Source organism: Siniperca chuatsi, linkage group LG10, assembly GCF_020085105.1.
Source record: "Siniperca chuatsi isolate FFG_IHB_CAS linkage group LG10, ASM2008510v1, whole genome shotgun sequence".
Taxonomy (NCBI): domain Eukaryota; kingdom Metazoa; phylum Chordata; class Actinopteri; order Centrarchiformes; family Sinipercidae; genus Siniperca; species Siniperca chuatsi.
The window spans coordinates 7111571-7127568 of NC_058051.1; the positions used below are offsets into that span (position 1 = coordinate 7111571).

Genomic DNA, 15998 nt, shown 5'->3' on the forward strand with positions numbered 1-15998 from the left:
AGAAAAACTAAGAATTCCTGAAAGTGGTTAATTTGGTTTCAACTAAATATGCGATAATGTCTGCAGTCTCGTCACTAGAATTCTAGGAGATTATAAGAGTAGAATTCTTGCACTGTAGACTGGGCCTGTTTAAGGCTTCTTTTCCTGTTTATTGGCATTAGACTTTTGCATTTTTTAAGTTTGAAAACTCATCATAGCGGAGGACATACTGTATTTGACATCAGTGTCACATTGCTGTTTCAATTCAATTCAGTTTTATTTATATAGCGCCAATTCATAACAGAAGTTATCTCATTGCACTTTTCCTATAGAGCAGGTCTAGACTGTACTCTTTATAATATTATTTACAGAGACCCAACAAATCCCACCATGAGCAAGCATTTGGCAACAGTGGCAAGAAAAACCTTCCTTTTAACAGGCAGAAACCTTGGACAGAACCAGACTCAATGGTGGGCGGCCATCTGCCTCTGCCATGTTAGGATTTGAGACAGAGAGAGAGAGAGAGAGAGAGAGAGAGAGAGAGAGAGAGACAGGTTTAGCGATAGAGAGGTTATAAGAGAGAGAGAAGGTTTTGGGGGACGGGAGAGAGGGAGGCACAATGCAAATACCACTAGGTGGTAATAGTAATAATGTAATCGTAGTGGTAATATTAATAAATTAATAATAGGAATGACAGCTATAGGAAAAATAATGACAGTAATAGTAACAAAGCCAATAACAACAATTAGCAACAGCAAGTAGCCCACAACCACAGATCCAATCTCTGCAGCCCCAGTGGTAGAAATACCTGCTAAAAGCAACAGAATGAGAGAGGAGAAAAACGAGAAGGTACAGAACTATGAGAGAGAGAAGATGTCGAGTTAGTAACATGCAGTAATGGGAAAAAAATGCATACAGATGGTGAGCGAGAGAAGGCGAGAGGAAAGAGGTCATCATGGGAAGTCTTCCGGCAGTCTAGGCCTATAGCAGCATAACTAAGGAATGGTTCAGAGCTCACCCAAGCCAGCCCTAACTATAAGCTTTATCAAAGAGGAAAGTCTTAGGCCTACTCTTAAATGTAGAGATGGTGTCTGCCTCCCGAACCCAAATTGAGATGTGATTCCACAGGAGAGGAGCTTGATAACTGAAGGCTCTGGCTCCCATTCTACTTTTGGAGACTCTAGAAACCACAAGTAACCCTGCATTCTGGGAGTGCAGTGTTCTAGTCGGGTAATATGGTATTATGAGTTCTTTAAGATATGATGGTGCCTGACCATTAAGAGCTTTGTAGGTGAGGAGAAGGATTTTAAATTATATTCTGGATTTTACAGAGAGCCAGTGCAGAGAAGTTAATATTGGAGAAATATGATCTCTTTTCCTAGTTCTTGTCAGTACATGTGCCGCAGCATTCTGAATCAACTGGAGAGTCTTAAGGGACTTATTCGGGCAGCCTGATAATAAGGAATTGCAATAGTCCAACCTAAAAGTAACAAATGCATGCATGTTTTTCGGCATCATTTTGAGACAGGATATGCCTGATTTTTGCAATGTTATGTAGGTGAAAGAAGGCAATTCTTGAAGTTTGTTTCATGTGGGAGTTAAAGGATAAATCCTGATCAAAGATGACTCCAAGGTTCCTTACGGATGGATCCTTAATGCCATCTAGAGTAACTGTATCTTTAGATAATGTGTCTCGAAGGTGTTTGGGGCCAAGTACAATAACTTCAGTTTTGTCTGAGTTAAACATCAGAAAATTACAGGTCATCCAGGTCTTTATGTCCTCAAGGCATGCTTGAAGTTTAGCTAACTGGTTAGTTTCACCTGGCTTTATCAATAAATATAATTGGGTATCATCTGCATAACAATGAAAGTTTATGGAGTGTTTCCTAATAATACTGCCCAGAGGAACATATATAAGGTGAACAGAATCGGTCCAAGCACAGAACCTTGCAGAAATCCGTGACTAACCTTGGCGCGCACGGAGGACTCACCGTTAACATGTACAAACTGAGATTGATCTGATATATAGGATTTAAACCAGCTTAGTGTGGTTCCGTAATGCCAATTACATGTTCCAGTATCTGTAATAGAATGTGATGGTCAATAATGTAGTACAGAGACACGTCCATTGTCTGATGCAATTAAAATGTCATTTGTAATTTTCACCAGTGCTGTCTCTGTGCTATGATGCACTCTAAATCCTGACTGAAAATCCTCAAATAAACTACTGTTATTTAGAAAGTCACACAACTGATTGGCGACTGCTTTCTTAAGGATCTTAGAGAGAAAGGGAAGGTTAGATAAAGGTCTATAGTTGGCTAAAACCCCTGGATCAAGAGTGGGCTTTTTAAGAAGCGGTTTAATTGCAGCTACTTTAAAGGATTGTGGTACATAGCCTGTTAATAAAGACATGTTGATCATATCCAGTAACAAAGTGCTAATTAAGGGTAAAACGTCTTTAAGCAGCCTAGTTGGAATGGGGTCTAAGAGACAGGTTGATGGCTTAGATGAATTAATCATCATAGTTAGTTGAAGAAGGTTGATAGGAGCAAAGCAGTAAAAATATATATTAGGTTTTACAGTTGTTTCCAAGGTTCCTGTGTTTGAAGACAAGTCGGCACCGGTTAAAGGCAGGACTTGATGAATTTTTTCTCTAATAGTTAAAATTTAATCATTAAAGAAGCTCATGAAGTCGTTGTTACTGAGAGCTATAGGAATACATGGTTCAATAGAGCTGTGATTCTCTGTCAGCCTAGCTACAGTGCTGAAAAGAAACCTGGGGTTGTTTTTATTTTCCTCTATTAATGATGAGTAGTAAGCTGTTCTGGCATTACGGAGGGCCTTCCTATATGTTTTAAGGCTATCTTGCCAGACTAAACGGGATTCTTCCAGGTTGTTGGAACTCCATTTCCTTTCAAGTTTTCGTGATGTTTGCTTTAATTTGCGGGTTTGGGGGTTATACCATGGAGCTAACCTTCTTTGTTTTATTATCTTCTTTTTTAGAGGAGCAATAGAATCAAGTGTCGTTCGCAGTGAGCCTGCAGCGCTATCAACTAGATGGTCAATTTGGGAGGGGCTGAAATTAATATAGTAGTCCTCTGTTATATTGAGAAATAACATTGAATTAAATGCAGATTGGATCGCTTCCTTGAATTTAGCCACAGCAATATCAGATAGACATCTAGAGTAAGAATTTTTGCCTAATGCCGTGTAGTCCAGTAATAGCAGTTCAAAAGTTATTAAATAATGGTCCGATAATGAAGGATTCTGTGGAAAGACTATTAAATGTTCAATTTCTATGCCATATACCAGAACAAGGTCGAGGGTGTGGTTAAAACAGTGAGTGGCTTCATGTACACTCTGACAAAAGCCAATTGAATCTAATGAGATAAACGCAGTACTAAGGCTCATTTTCAACATCCACATGAATATTGAAATCACCTACAATAACAACTTTATCTGTTTTAAGGACTAAACTTGATAAAAACTCTGAGAATTCAGATAAAAACTCAGAATAAGGACCAAGAGCGCGGTACACTATAACAAATAGAATTGGCTGTCGTGTTTTCCAGGTTGGGTGAGAAAGACTAAGAACAAGGCTTTCGATTGAGTTCTAATTTAGTTTAGGTTTAGGGTTGATTAATAGGCTTGAGTCAAAGATAGCTGCAACTCCACCTCCTCTGCCAGTTCCTCGAGGAATATGAGTATTAATATGACTAGGCGGAGTAGATTGATTTAGGCTAACATATTCTTCATGACCCAGCCAGGTTTCAGTAAGACAAAATAAGTCAATATGATACTCTGATATTATTATCGTTCACAATCGATCTGATGTTTAAGAGTCCACATTTAATTCTCCTATTTTGTTGTGCTATTTCAGCGTTTTTGTTTAGGTTTTTATGTATAACTCTTCTTCTGTTAACTTTAGATTTTATTAATTTAAGTGGTTGGGGGGCAGACACCGTCACTAAGGAGTTTTGGGTGGGTAACTGCTCTGGAAGCGCAGAGAAGCGTGTAGGACTGCAACTCTGCCTCCTGGTCCTTGTCATGGTTTTGGTCCACTAATAAACTTGGCCAGATTTCTGGATATGAGAGCTGCTCCATCCAAAGTGGGATAATTGACGTCTCTCCTAATCAGACCAGGTCTTCCCCAAAAAGTCCGCCAATTATCTATAAAGCCCACATCATTTGCTGGACACCACCTCGACAGCCAGCGGCGGAATGAAGACATGCGGCTAAACATGTCATCACTGGTCAGGTTTGGCAGGGGCCCAGAGAAAACTACGGAGTCCGACATTGTCTTTGCATATGTACACACCGACTCAACATTAACTTTAGTGACCTCTGATTGGCGTAATCGGGAGTCGTTACCGCCGACGTGAATAACAATCTCACTGTATTTACGTTTATCCTTAGCCAGCAGTTTTAAATAGGATTCAACGTCGCCCGCTTTGGCCCCAGGAATACATTTGACTATGATCGCTGGTGTCGCTAACGTCATGTTTCTCAAAATAGAGCTGCCAATAATCAGAGTTAGTTTCTCAGCGGGTGTGTGGCTGAGTGGGGAGAACTTGTTAGAAACGTGAACAGGTTAGTGGTGAACCGTCGGCTTCTGCTTAGGGCTATGCTTCCTTCGGCTAACAGGAGCTACCTCTGGTCGGTCCACACCGGCTACTGGGGGCTGGCTAACTACAGCAGCTAATGATTGAGTTCCCATGGTGCGGAACCGCGTTTCCAATTCACTAAGCCTCGCCTCCAACGCTACAAATAAACTACATTTATTACATGTACCATTATCACTAAAGGAGGCAGAGGAATAGCTAAACATTTGACGCACCAAGCAAGAGAGAGCAGGAGAGTGAGAGGGAAAGAGAGAAGCCATCACTAGCTGCTAAGCTAAAAAACGGTAGCTAGCAAAACTGAATAGCGTGTAAACTGTGGGATTAGTGAGAAAGTCGTTAAAAGAAGTAAGTTTATAGCAGATAGGTAATTACTATAATGAACAATTATTATTGAACCAAATTAACTGTGATGAGCTAGAGCAGCAGAAATACGCTAGTAGTAAAACACAAATACCAGTGACCGGAAATGACACGATACGCTTACCGCAGCACGTCAGCACGTCAGCAGGTGTGAGTTGCGTGCACTTGCAACAGACTGCTGATTAAAAGGGGAGGGTGAGGCAAGCAGTATTCAAATGGTTGCAAACTGCAATTTCACCGCTAGATGCCACTAAATCCTACACTCTGCTCCTTTAAGCTTTGAGAAAGTTGGAGGACAGAATACTAAAAGCTTGCCCTTGCAAAGTTTGTACAGTAGAGGCATTTGAAGGTGTAGCTGCTCATCATGCACCCGAACAACGTATTACTCTGCCTCATGCTGCTCTCTGCTCACATCTCCTCTGCGTTGCTCAGGGGCACTGAGGCTTCCCCTGGCATACAGTAATACAGCATGTGATAATCAGCTCGCTGAAACTTGATTCCTCTGCTCTTGCACTGATGTAGTGTGTGTGTGGCTGCCTGTACGTGTGTGCACTTTCAATAGCATCTGTAGCTTTGTATTTGTTTTGTATAAAACCCATGCAAACACAAACACTCATATACACAGCTAAAAAATGTGTGTGATATTGTATTTCTATGCTTTTGAGAACCAAATGTCCTTACACAGGTTGGTGGTGTGTGTGTGTGTGTGTGTGTGTGTGTGTGTGTGTGTGTGTGTGTGTGTGTGTGTGTGTGTGTGTGTGTGTGTGTGTGTGTGTGTGTGTGCCTGTGCGTTTCTTCCTCATATTAGCTGGTGTGAGATAACGAGGAGTGAAGTGAAGACTCTTTGAAGACTGTCTTTAAAAGAGCACGGCAGATCATACACAAAATGTGTGTGTGTGTGTGTGTGTGTGTGTGTGGTGCGTGAATAGCTTTCTACATTGCAGTCTGCTTTAACCTACACATCAAGGTCTTTCTTCTTCATTAGCCCCTGAGGCATGTCCCTGACTTTCACCCCGTCAATTTGAAAGTTTATAAAGTTCTTCCTCCGTTTTGTGTCTGTAAAAGCTGTCACAGTTAGTTTGGTTATCACTGATAACTTTTTTCTTGTGGAGTAGATGCTGCGTAGGCTGTGAACTTACTAAATGTACTAGATGGCTGGACACACTGTGGAAAAAAACAAGACAAAATAACTTTTTAATCAGAACAAGTATTAAGTGAACAATGCTAATTAATACTATAGTACTATTTTTGTTTTCTGGGCCCACTCACCCTAGCAGACTTAATTTAATTAGTGGTGAAAATTTAGATCTGTATATGGGTCTTCCAAATGGGTGTAGCAAAATGGCTCGCTAGCGCCCCCTACAGTGCAGCACCTAAGGCACGTTTCACCTAAATGCACGAAATTTGGGAGGCACATGTACCATGTCCAGATGTACAAAAAACCTCAAGGACCCATACCCTAAACCCAACAGGAAGTCGGCCATTTTGAATTTAGTGGTAAATTTTTGCGATTTTCAAGCTCCATACTTTAACAAACACCACCTCCACAGAGAATTAATGGGATTGCCTTAAAATTTTCGCAGAGCAATCTAAGGAACTTTATGATGTTAAGTTATCAAAAGCTTGAGTTTTCGTTGAAGGGCGTGTCCATGGTGTGGCGTAGACTTTTGATGTTTCGCCAAGAAACAGGAAGTTGTTGTAACTTGAGTGTACATGGTCAAATCTGCCCCAAACTTCACGTTTGATAAGAGTCCTGCCCTGAAGACATCTAGATGTCAAAATCCAGTCATAGTCATAGCGCCACCTACTGGCAACAGGAAGTTAGCCTTCAACAAAATAGCCCTCGTGGTACGATTCACAGAGTGGACACAGGAAATGACATTTAACTCCTTCATGCGGTGACCAAAACACATCACAATTCAGAGCCGTGTCCAACAGCCGGCGTCCGTCAAGCCTTAAACAAAGTAGCCCTCGTGGTACGTTTCACCTAGATGTACGGTATTCAGGTGGTAGATGTATGACCCCCAAGGCATACAAAAAAGCCTCTTGGAGCCATACCCTAATCCCAACAGGAAGTCAGCCATTTAGAATTTAAAGTGCAGTTTTAGGCGTGTCCGTGGCGTGGTGTCAATTGTCGATGTTTCGCCATGACACAGGAAGTTGTTGTAACTTGAGTGTACATAGTCAAATCTGCCCCAAATTCCACATCTTTGATAAGAATCCCAACCTGAAGACATCTAATGGCCAATGTTGAATATTAGTCCAAGAGCCACCTACTTGCAACAGGAAGTTAGTCTTCAATGAAGTAGCCCCCGCGATATGTTTCACCTAGATGTACGAAATTTGGAAGGCAGACGTATCATTCCAAGACATACAAAAATGCCTCTTGGAGCCATACCGTAGACCCACTCCTTCGTCCAGCGTCCAAAACACATGAAAATTCGGAGCCACGTCGACTGTGGCACACCCCAACATGAGGTCAGGTGCGAGGGCCCGTTCATCGCTGCTTGCAGCTTTAATTTAAATTGAATTGCCAGAGGATTTTCAAACTGCTCTGACCTCAAAATCAACTTTGGTAAACTCAGATCAGATCAGTGCTATAAAACTGTGGACACATCATTTAATTTGAATTATGGCTAATTATTGACAAATCAATAATTGTTCCCAGCCATACAAATTAGTTTGGTAGACTTTTGAAGAATGGTCATAAATAATTTCATGACACCACACTACATGCTTTGTCAGCTGTAATGAACAGGCTGAAAGTTGCTAATTTCAGCTTGAACATATGTTATGAAAATGTATTAGGTTGTTCAGTGAGCTAAATAGATTATCGTGTGCTTGAGTCTGTATCTGACTCATAACTTTTAAAGCTTCACACCCTTTCCTTTCTGCCTGACTGTATAACGTTAAAACAGAGAAATGCAGGGGCAACCCGGTAGCTTACCTAGGAGTCCTTAACGCAGCGGCCCGGATTTGAATCCAGCCCATGGCCCTTTGCTGCATGTCATCCCCTCCCTCTCTCTCTCCCGCATTTGCTTTCTCTCTTCAGCTGTTCTGATTAAATAAAGGCAAAAGCCCCCCAAAAAATAATCTTTACAACAGAGAAATGCACCAAAATATTTTTTTTATTCATTTTAATCATTTAAAACATAAATGTTTGAGTCCAACAAACTGTGGGGAAATATTGATGCTGTGATAATTCTACTGTGTGAATTTAATATAAGCCAAACATCGTTTCCTTCTCTTCTTTGTAATGCATATTAAATGACAGCATCTTAAGGAAAGTCTGTGTGCTGTGAGCCTGGGGAAAATTAGTTTTAATTTCTGTTTTCATCTTATTTATAAGCACAGTTGATGACTGATGTCTTCTGTATTGTGAATATAAGTTTTAATCCTTTCAAAATGTTGGAGTGGCCTGCAAAAGAAACTACTGCTTATTTAGTTAATCAAAGTTAAAAATTAAATTATATAAGAAAGCCTCTGAGGGGAGAGAGCAAACAGACGATGACTTTTCATTCCTGAGCTTTTAAATGAGTGAAAGAGGACTTCATTGGGACTGAGTTTGGTCCAGTTCTTGTTTTGTCTTTCCAGACTCAAAGAAGCAACTGTGATGTGTTTTGATCAGTGTCACAGCAGGTCAGTGGAAATGCCTGCATATCACAGACGTCTTCCTGCTGGGTTATGCTACCATCTTTTTGTGTGCGTGTGTACATGCATGTGTGTTTGATGGCAAATGAGGGGAGGATCCCACAGAGCCTGCAGAGACGGAGCAGACAACCCCTAGTCATTATCCTCTGGGAGGCTGAGTCTGACATGGGCACTGCTACATGTAACACATACACACTGTCCAGACGCTCTGTGGGATTCTCTAGTCATTTATCTGCACTCTCAGATGCAAATACATACACAACACACACATGCACGCACTGTCTGTCTGCCTGGTGGGAAGTCATTTAGTGCCAATCTCAGAGGGAGCCTGGCTCTGATGCTGATCAATGTCAGAGGCTTGGCTTACAATGGAGAGAGGAGAGAAAGAGAATAAGTGAGAGACACTGAAAAATGAGAGACAGTGTGAGAGAGGTACAAAAGAGATTTGGAAAAGTGGAGGGAAATCTAAGCAGAGAAGTACACGACAGACCAATGTAAGGAGTGAAAATACCTGAAGAGAGAGAAGAAAAAAGACAAGATGAAGGATATACAGGGAGTAACAGCAAAAGAGATTTGGAAAAACATAGAGACATGGCTGGTTACAGCAGCATGTCCGAACACGGATGAATGTGGAGCTACAGCAAGGTCGGAATCTGGCCAGCTGCAAGTTGAGACCTTTGAAACTTTAAATGCTGTTATTTTCCCTTTCAGCAAGACCAACTACTGAGGTACACACATAACACGTATGTATCCGGAGCCCCTGCTATGGAGTACAGACATAGCAGGCTTTGGGTCTAATACCCAGGGAGTTACTTCTAAAGTTCACTACCTGTCAGAGTGGAGAGAGAGGGAGAGACCGTGAAACAACAGAGAGCAATAAAAGAGGTAGAATCAGAGAATGGAGCAAAACCTAAAGCAAAAAAGTTTAGAGAGTGATTGAGAATGAGATTTTTGTCCAGGTTCACTTTTTCATAAAAGCATGACATTTGGTACACCTTTACAGTTTGGGGCCCTGAACATTTTTAGAAATGGAGCCATCGCAAAAAACGTTTCATGGCGGCTATTTTACTTTCCGCCATTACCGAATTATGTATTTTGCATCATTTCTCCTGAACCAAACATGATAACCTGAAGCTTAAGTCTGAATAGCTTTACAGCAGTTGGTTAGGAAACCTACAAATAATGAATTTAAAGAGAAAAGGCGACTGAACATTCCTGTCCCTTGTTGGGTGCACATGTGACAACAATAAATTACACAGAAATGTATCTGTCTTATCAATTATTACTAAATTAGATTTTTGTAATCTTGCCTTTCAAATGTTCTTGTGTAGCTGTCCAAGTTGTTGAATTCCTCACAGCCAAGGGAGAGAGTAGGGATAGGACTTGCTGTTGAGATGTCAGATTTGTCAGCTATCATACTAGACATTCTCCTAAATTACCCAGTGCCTTAAGACTGTCCTTCACCTGCATGAGGGGCATTAATTTACATTTTTAATTCCCCTGTCATGTGCTTAGCTAATAATTTAGGTTGTTGGACTGCTCAGTCGTTGACAGTCATGACATCCAGGGCTACAAGTAGGTCAAGTAGTGGGTAGGAATTTTGACTGATGACATGTCATGGGTGCTGGTCCATTAGAGGCCACTTTAGAGATTAATAAGTGCTTTGTTAAGACGGAGCTTTTCTCAGAATGGCAGAATTTGCACATGATTCCCTCACATTTAAATCCACCTAACTTGATTTCTTTAGTTATTAATGTCCTCTTATAACCAATATGGGGTTTTATGGGGCGGGCAGAGGGCCCAGTTTTTATTAACCATAAATTTAATTTTACTGTTTTTTACTGATTTAAAACATTCACTATTGTGAAAGCATATATGAAAAAAAATCAGATTTAATACCATGTGGTAGGCTATGCATCTGCTGTTTTCCTGTACCCCCAGTGGTAAAGGAAGTATCCAGATCCTTTACTAATACCACACTGTAAAAATACTGCACTGAAAATGTTACGTAAGCAAAGGTATGTATTATCAAGAAAATTTACTCAAAGTACTCAAAGCAGAGAAATGGCCCCTGTGAGTGATATACTATTATATAGTATATCATTAGATTATTATTACTCATGCATTAATGTGTAAGAAGAATTTTACTCTCATAGTTGGTTGAGGTGGGGGACATTTTTTTATATAGGGCTGAAACAAATGGTTATTTTCATTATGGATTAATCTGCTGATTATGTTCTTGATCAATCCATGAATTGTTTGGTCTGTAATACATGAGAAAATTGTGTTTATATAATAAAATATGTTAAATCCAACCAACAGTTTAAACCTCAAAATTATCAATTATCAAAACAGTTTTAACAATTGATCCTGAAAATGTACTATTAATTGAATAATCAGTTAGGCTCATTTTATATATTGTTGGGTAGTTTAATATTTTACAATGCATCATATTTTAAAAGTTCTTCATATGTTTTGTATGGGAAATCTTAATTTTTGTAGTAACTAGTAACTGTAGTGGACTAGAAAGTAAGTGGAAAGTACAGTATTTCCTTCTGAAATGTAGCTGATTAGTAGAAATACTAATAAATACTAATAAAGTACAATTACATCAAATTTGTACTTGAGTAAATGGGAGTAATGTTCCACCACTGTGTACCCCTTCTATTCTGGAAGGTGTTGTAGTGTTCCTACAGTGTTGTCTGTGTGCTACCCCTTGAAAGGGCCCATTGACCTTTGTTTTGACTACATGACTTGGTAGTTGGTAGTCTGCTTTTTCATTGACGGCCATCAAACATTGGAATATGTTTCCAGCTGAGCTCAAAACTTGCACAGACTTTCATTCTTTCTCCCATGATGCAAAAAATGGATACTGAGCAACCAGTCATGTCGACATTAATTTGACCGTGAATTGTAATGAATTAGAATTTAATAGTTATACTGGATGAGTGTGCTGGTATTTATATGTTGATGTGTGCTTGTAGATTTGTTTGTATAATTAGAAATGTGATAGAGATTATTTAATGGTGTTGCATGTAAATTTATGATTTTAGTGTGGTGATTGTTCTGTGTGTACCTGCCCAGGGACTGCAGGTGGAAAATAGCTAATAGCTAAGTCTGGCATGAATCATCTCTTCTCATTTTACAATTCATGTTTTTTGTGCATGGTCCTTGTTTAATAAATACTATTAAATAAGACGGTGTAGTCCCTCATTCGTCCAGGTGTGTTCTATCTTAGAAAAGGTTTCAGTCGTAGTCATCTGGACACTGTGTGTTACACCAAGGTGTTAATACACTGTGATAGACTTTGGGCAGATTGAATCTCAGAGCACCATTTCTGTTCAAAGAGGGGTTCTCTTTTTTCACAAAAATGGCTTCCTTGAAACCAACTCTTCTCTCTACTTAGAATCTTCACCTCGCTGTCTTCAAATGTGTGGTTTGTAGCTTTTAGATGCAAATGCACAGCATTTGCAAGTCTTTTGTGAAGTGGCTGTTTGGTCTCACCTATGTACCGTTCTTTGCAGTTTTCCTCACTGCACTGAATGGAGTAGACTACATTGCTCTGTTTTTGTGTGGGCAACTTGTCCTTAGGGTGAACAAGTTTCTGTCTTAAAGTGTTGCCTGGTTTAAAGACAACAGGAACATCGTGCTGTCTAAAGATCCTTTTTTTAGTAGTTTTTCAGACAGTCCAGATACATAAGGAATGGAGACACCGTTCCTTCTTGGTTCTGTTACACTTTTGGCCTGTTTTTTGACTCTTTTAACTTTGTTGATAGCCCAAGTAGGATAACCACAGGCTGAGAGTGCATTCTGGACATGCCTTTCCTCTTTCTTCTTACCCTCTGAGCCGGTGGGCACTTCTTGGGATCTATGTTGTAATGTCCGGATTACACCCAGCTTGTGCTATAATGGAAGGTGTGAGTCAAATAGCAAGTATTGATCCGTATGTGTTGGTTTCCTGTACACTTCTATCTGGAGCTTTCCGTCCTCTCCTCTGAGTGTAGAACAATCAAGAAAGGCCAAGCGGTTCTCTTTGGCGTCCTCTCGCGTGAACTTGATGTTGGGGTCCACAGTATTGATATGTTCTGAGAACGCTTCCAAGTCTTGTTTCTTGATTTTCACAAAGGTGTCATCCACGTAGCGGTACCAATGACTTGGTGGTGTGCCCGGGAACAAGGATAATGCCTTCTTCTCAAACTGTTCCATGTACAGGTTGGCCACGATGGGAGAGACCGGAGAACCCATAGCACAGCCGTGAATCTGTCTGTAGAAGTGTCCCCGGAATTGGAAGTAGGTTGTGTTGAGACAGATGTCTAATAGTTTGCATATGTGTTCAGGTGTAAGCTTGGTCCTTTGCTGCAAGGTGGAGTCCTCCTGCAGTCTTCTCCACACCGCTGTCACTGCTTCTGAGGTCGGGATGCAGGTGAACAAGGACACAACATCATAAGAAACCATTACATCATCTGGGTCCAAGTGGGGATGTTTCACTTTGTCAACAAATTTCTGTGTGTTTTCCACATGATGTACTGTGTTCCCCACCAGTGGAGCCAAGATTGTAGTCAAATGTTTGGCTATGTTGTATGTGATGGAATCTGTGCTGCCCACGATGGGTCTGAGTGGAACATTCTCTTTGTGAATTTTGGGAAGGCCATAGATGCAAGGAATGGCTTCCCCAGGGTATAGTCTGTAGTACAAAGGCCTGTCTATCACCTCCTCCTTCTCAAGCTTCTGTAGACAGTCTATAACCTTCTTCTTGTAGCCATTGGTTGCATCTCTTTTAAGTTTTTGATATGTGGTTGTGTCTTCAAGAAGGTTGTTGACCTTGGTTTCATAACAAGGTAGAATGTTTATGCTGTGATCCTTCTGCAGTGCTGAGAGTGCCCTCCTCTCTTCGGATGTAATGTTGGAAGGAGACGGTTTGGCACTCTTTAGTGTTGCTGTGACACGTAGCCTCAGGTCTGCAGCCTCTGCTTCTGTCATCTTGTTCTTCCTAATGGCTGTTTCTGTGGCTGTGATGTAGTCCACTGTAGGGATGTGGTTGGAAGTAACTGAAAAGTTGAGCCCTTTGGAGAGCACATCTTTTTCCGCCTGTGTCAGGATGCGGTCCGATAAGTTTTTGATCCAATTGTTTCTGTTAACACACGTCTCCCTTTGTTCAGTCCCTGATCTCCTGTTGTGCTGGTCCTTTCCTAGATTCTTCTTATTCAAAAGGATGTTAAATTTCTTAATTTGCCGCTCCTTGCTCTTCCTATGTTGTGCACCCTGTGCTACCTGTGTAAAATCCATCACTCTCTTGAGGATTTCTTCTGGGACAATGCTTGTTAACTTCTGCAAAAATTCTGTTCTGTTCTTCAAATTGTCTATTCTTGAGTTGTTTTCCCTGATCCTTTCACTAAGCATCTGGGTCAGGTTTCTTCTCCAAATCTTCTCTGCTCTGTGTCCTTTTACTGGTGGTTTAATCTGTAGGCTCTTGGGAATAATCTTGCTCTGCCTGCATCTTAGCTATTAACAGATACTCAGGTAGATTCCTTAAATTTCTAGCTTAAATTTCTAGTTCCCGTCCCATTTTTTCACAATTGAGAATGACTTTCGGATGGGAGCCGAAACGTCTTGATTCTGAAAACAGTGTCCAGATGACTACGACTGAAACCTTTTCTACGACTAATAAATAAGTTAGTCTTTTAAATACATTTTTAAAACACTGAGTGAAAAGATTTTCCAAAAATGCTTAACTCTATAAATTTTTTCAGGGATACTTTGTTTCACTATGCTGCAGTCTACTGAGTTACTGAAAAAATAGAAAGGCAGAAAAGCTTTTTTTGCAAATCTTGTTGTTTGTTCTTATGTCGAAACTAATGAGTCATTGACAAGTTAGTATGAAACTGAAGGATGGACATCTAGAACTGGAAATTAATTTGTATTTAGTTTGTTTGGAGTTAACCGAATAATTCATTATCTTGGAGATGAACCAGCCATCATTGAGTAACACTATATTTTTGTGTGTGCGTTTCTTGTAGTGGATTTATGGCTGCAAAACTGTTATGCTAATCTTAGCTCAAGGGATAAGCCGACAATACTGCTGATATTATTCATACTGTAGTCAATTGGTTGACAGTGAGGGCGGTATTTTTTGGTGCTAGTTTTAAAGAGTAAAATCCTGTTTATTGAGAAATTAAGACCTGTGGTGTGTGTTCTCCTTGGTACTGAAGTGATGTTGATTTATTATTATTATTATTGTTATTATCATTATTATTATTATTGCCTTGCATGGCCTCTAATTTCACTGTGGTAAACTAGTAGTAAAGGGCAGTAACACCAGGCTGGGTGTGGTGATCCTGATGTGTGTGTTTTAGAAATATTCTGCTTTGTTCAGCTTTGCCTACTGCAGCAGCACCTGTGTATGGCAAAGACAAATCTCTTCCCTGTTATCTGGAGAGACTCTGGACAGAACTGAGAGTTACCATATCATATATATATAATTATTATACTGGTATTATATGAGAAAAACATCATAAACTGACTGTTGAGTGGCTACTGTACGAAATAATTTATGTTATTATATGATATGATAAATTAATACTAAGATAATGTTAGATAAGCCACAAGGTAAAACAGGTGTAAATACAACAGAGCAAAAATGTTTTCGATTCAACTCCTTGGTGATTTTTTTAGACCACTATACTGAGAGATACAATATTCTGTCCCTCTCATTCATGTAAATGGGGAGTGGACAAAACATTTGAGTAGAGAAGCTTTCCATGGACCCATGGAGGGATGGTATAGCATTTTTAGGAACACTGTTGTGATTCAAAATGACCCAGCTCCATTGTGTGCTGTGTCTGAGCTTAGTGTGCAAGTATGATTCCCTGTTGATAGCACACTAGAAGATAAGGGAAAAGAGAAAATAGTTTCATCAAGTTTTGATAAGTCCATTCTCAAAGAAAAACCCTATTGACAATACTGATATGCTGATAATAAATCTGTATCTGTTGCCGATCTGAATGCACACTGACTTTTGCAAAGCCAGTGAATCTCAGCGGTATGGAACCTAATATTGATTTCTTTTTTTTTACCTTCAGTTTTATTGTTGATTGAACAGGAGTCGTGCTGGTACAAAGATCACAGCAGCTCAACTACTCTGCCGGCAGATAACATTATAGACAAACAAACTGAAGAAAAATACAAAGAGAAGGCAGAGGACAAAAAATTGTATTGAAGAACAAAAAACACAAGCTGTAGATATACAGAGAAAGAGAGAGATCTAGAGAGTGTTAGATAGGAGTGGTAGATGTGAAAGGCCAATGAGAAGTAAACGGAAAGGCCTTGAGAAACACTGGACATAGAAAAAATAGAAAGGAAGAAGAGGAGGAGAGCGCTAAAGCATGA

General features: G+C 40.1%; 1 protein-coding gene across 3 annotated transcripts in view; it reads left to right on the top strand.

Annotated features, from left to right (window-relative positions):
- Positions 1 to 15998, top strand: part of LOC122883489 (MICOS complex subunit mic25a-like) — a 112840-nt gene that overhangs the window by 82637 nt on the left and 14205 nt on the right. The gene's annotated exons all lie outside the window — the stretch shown is intronic.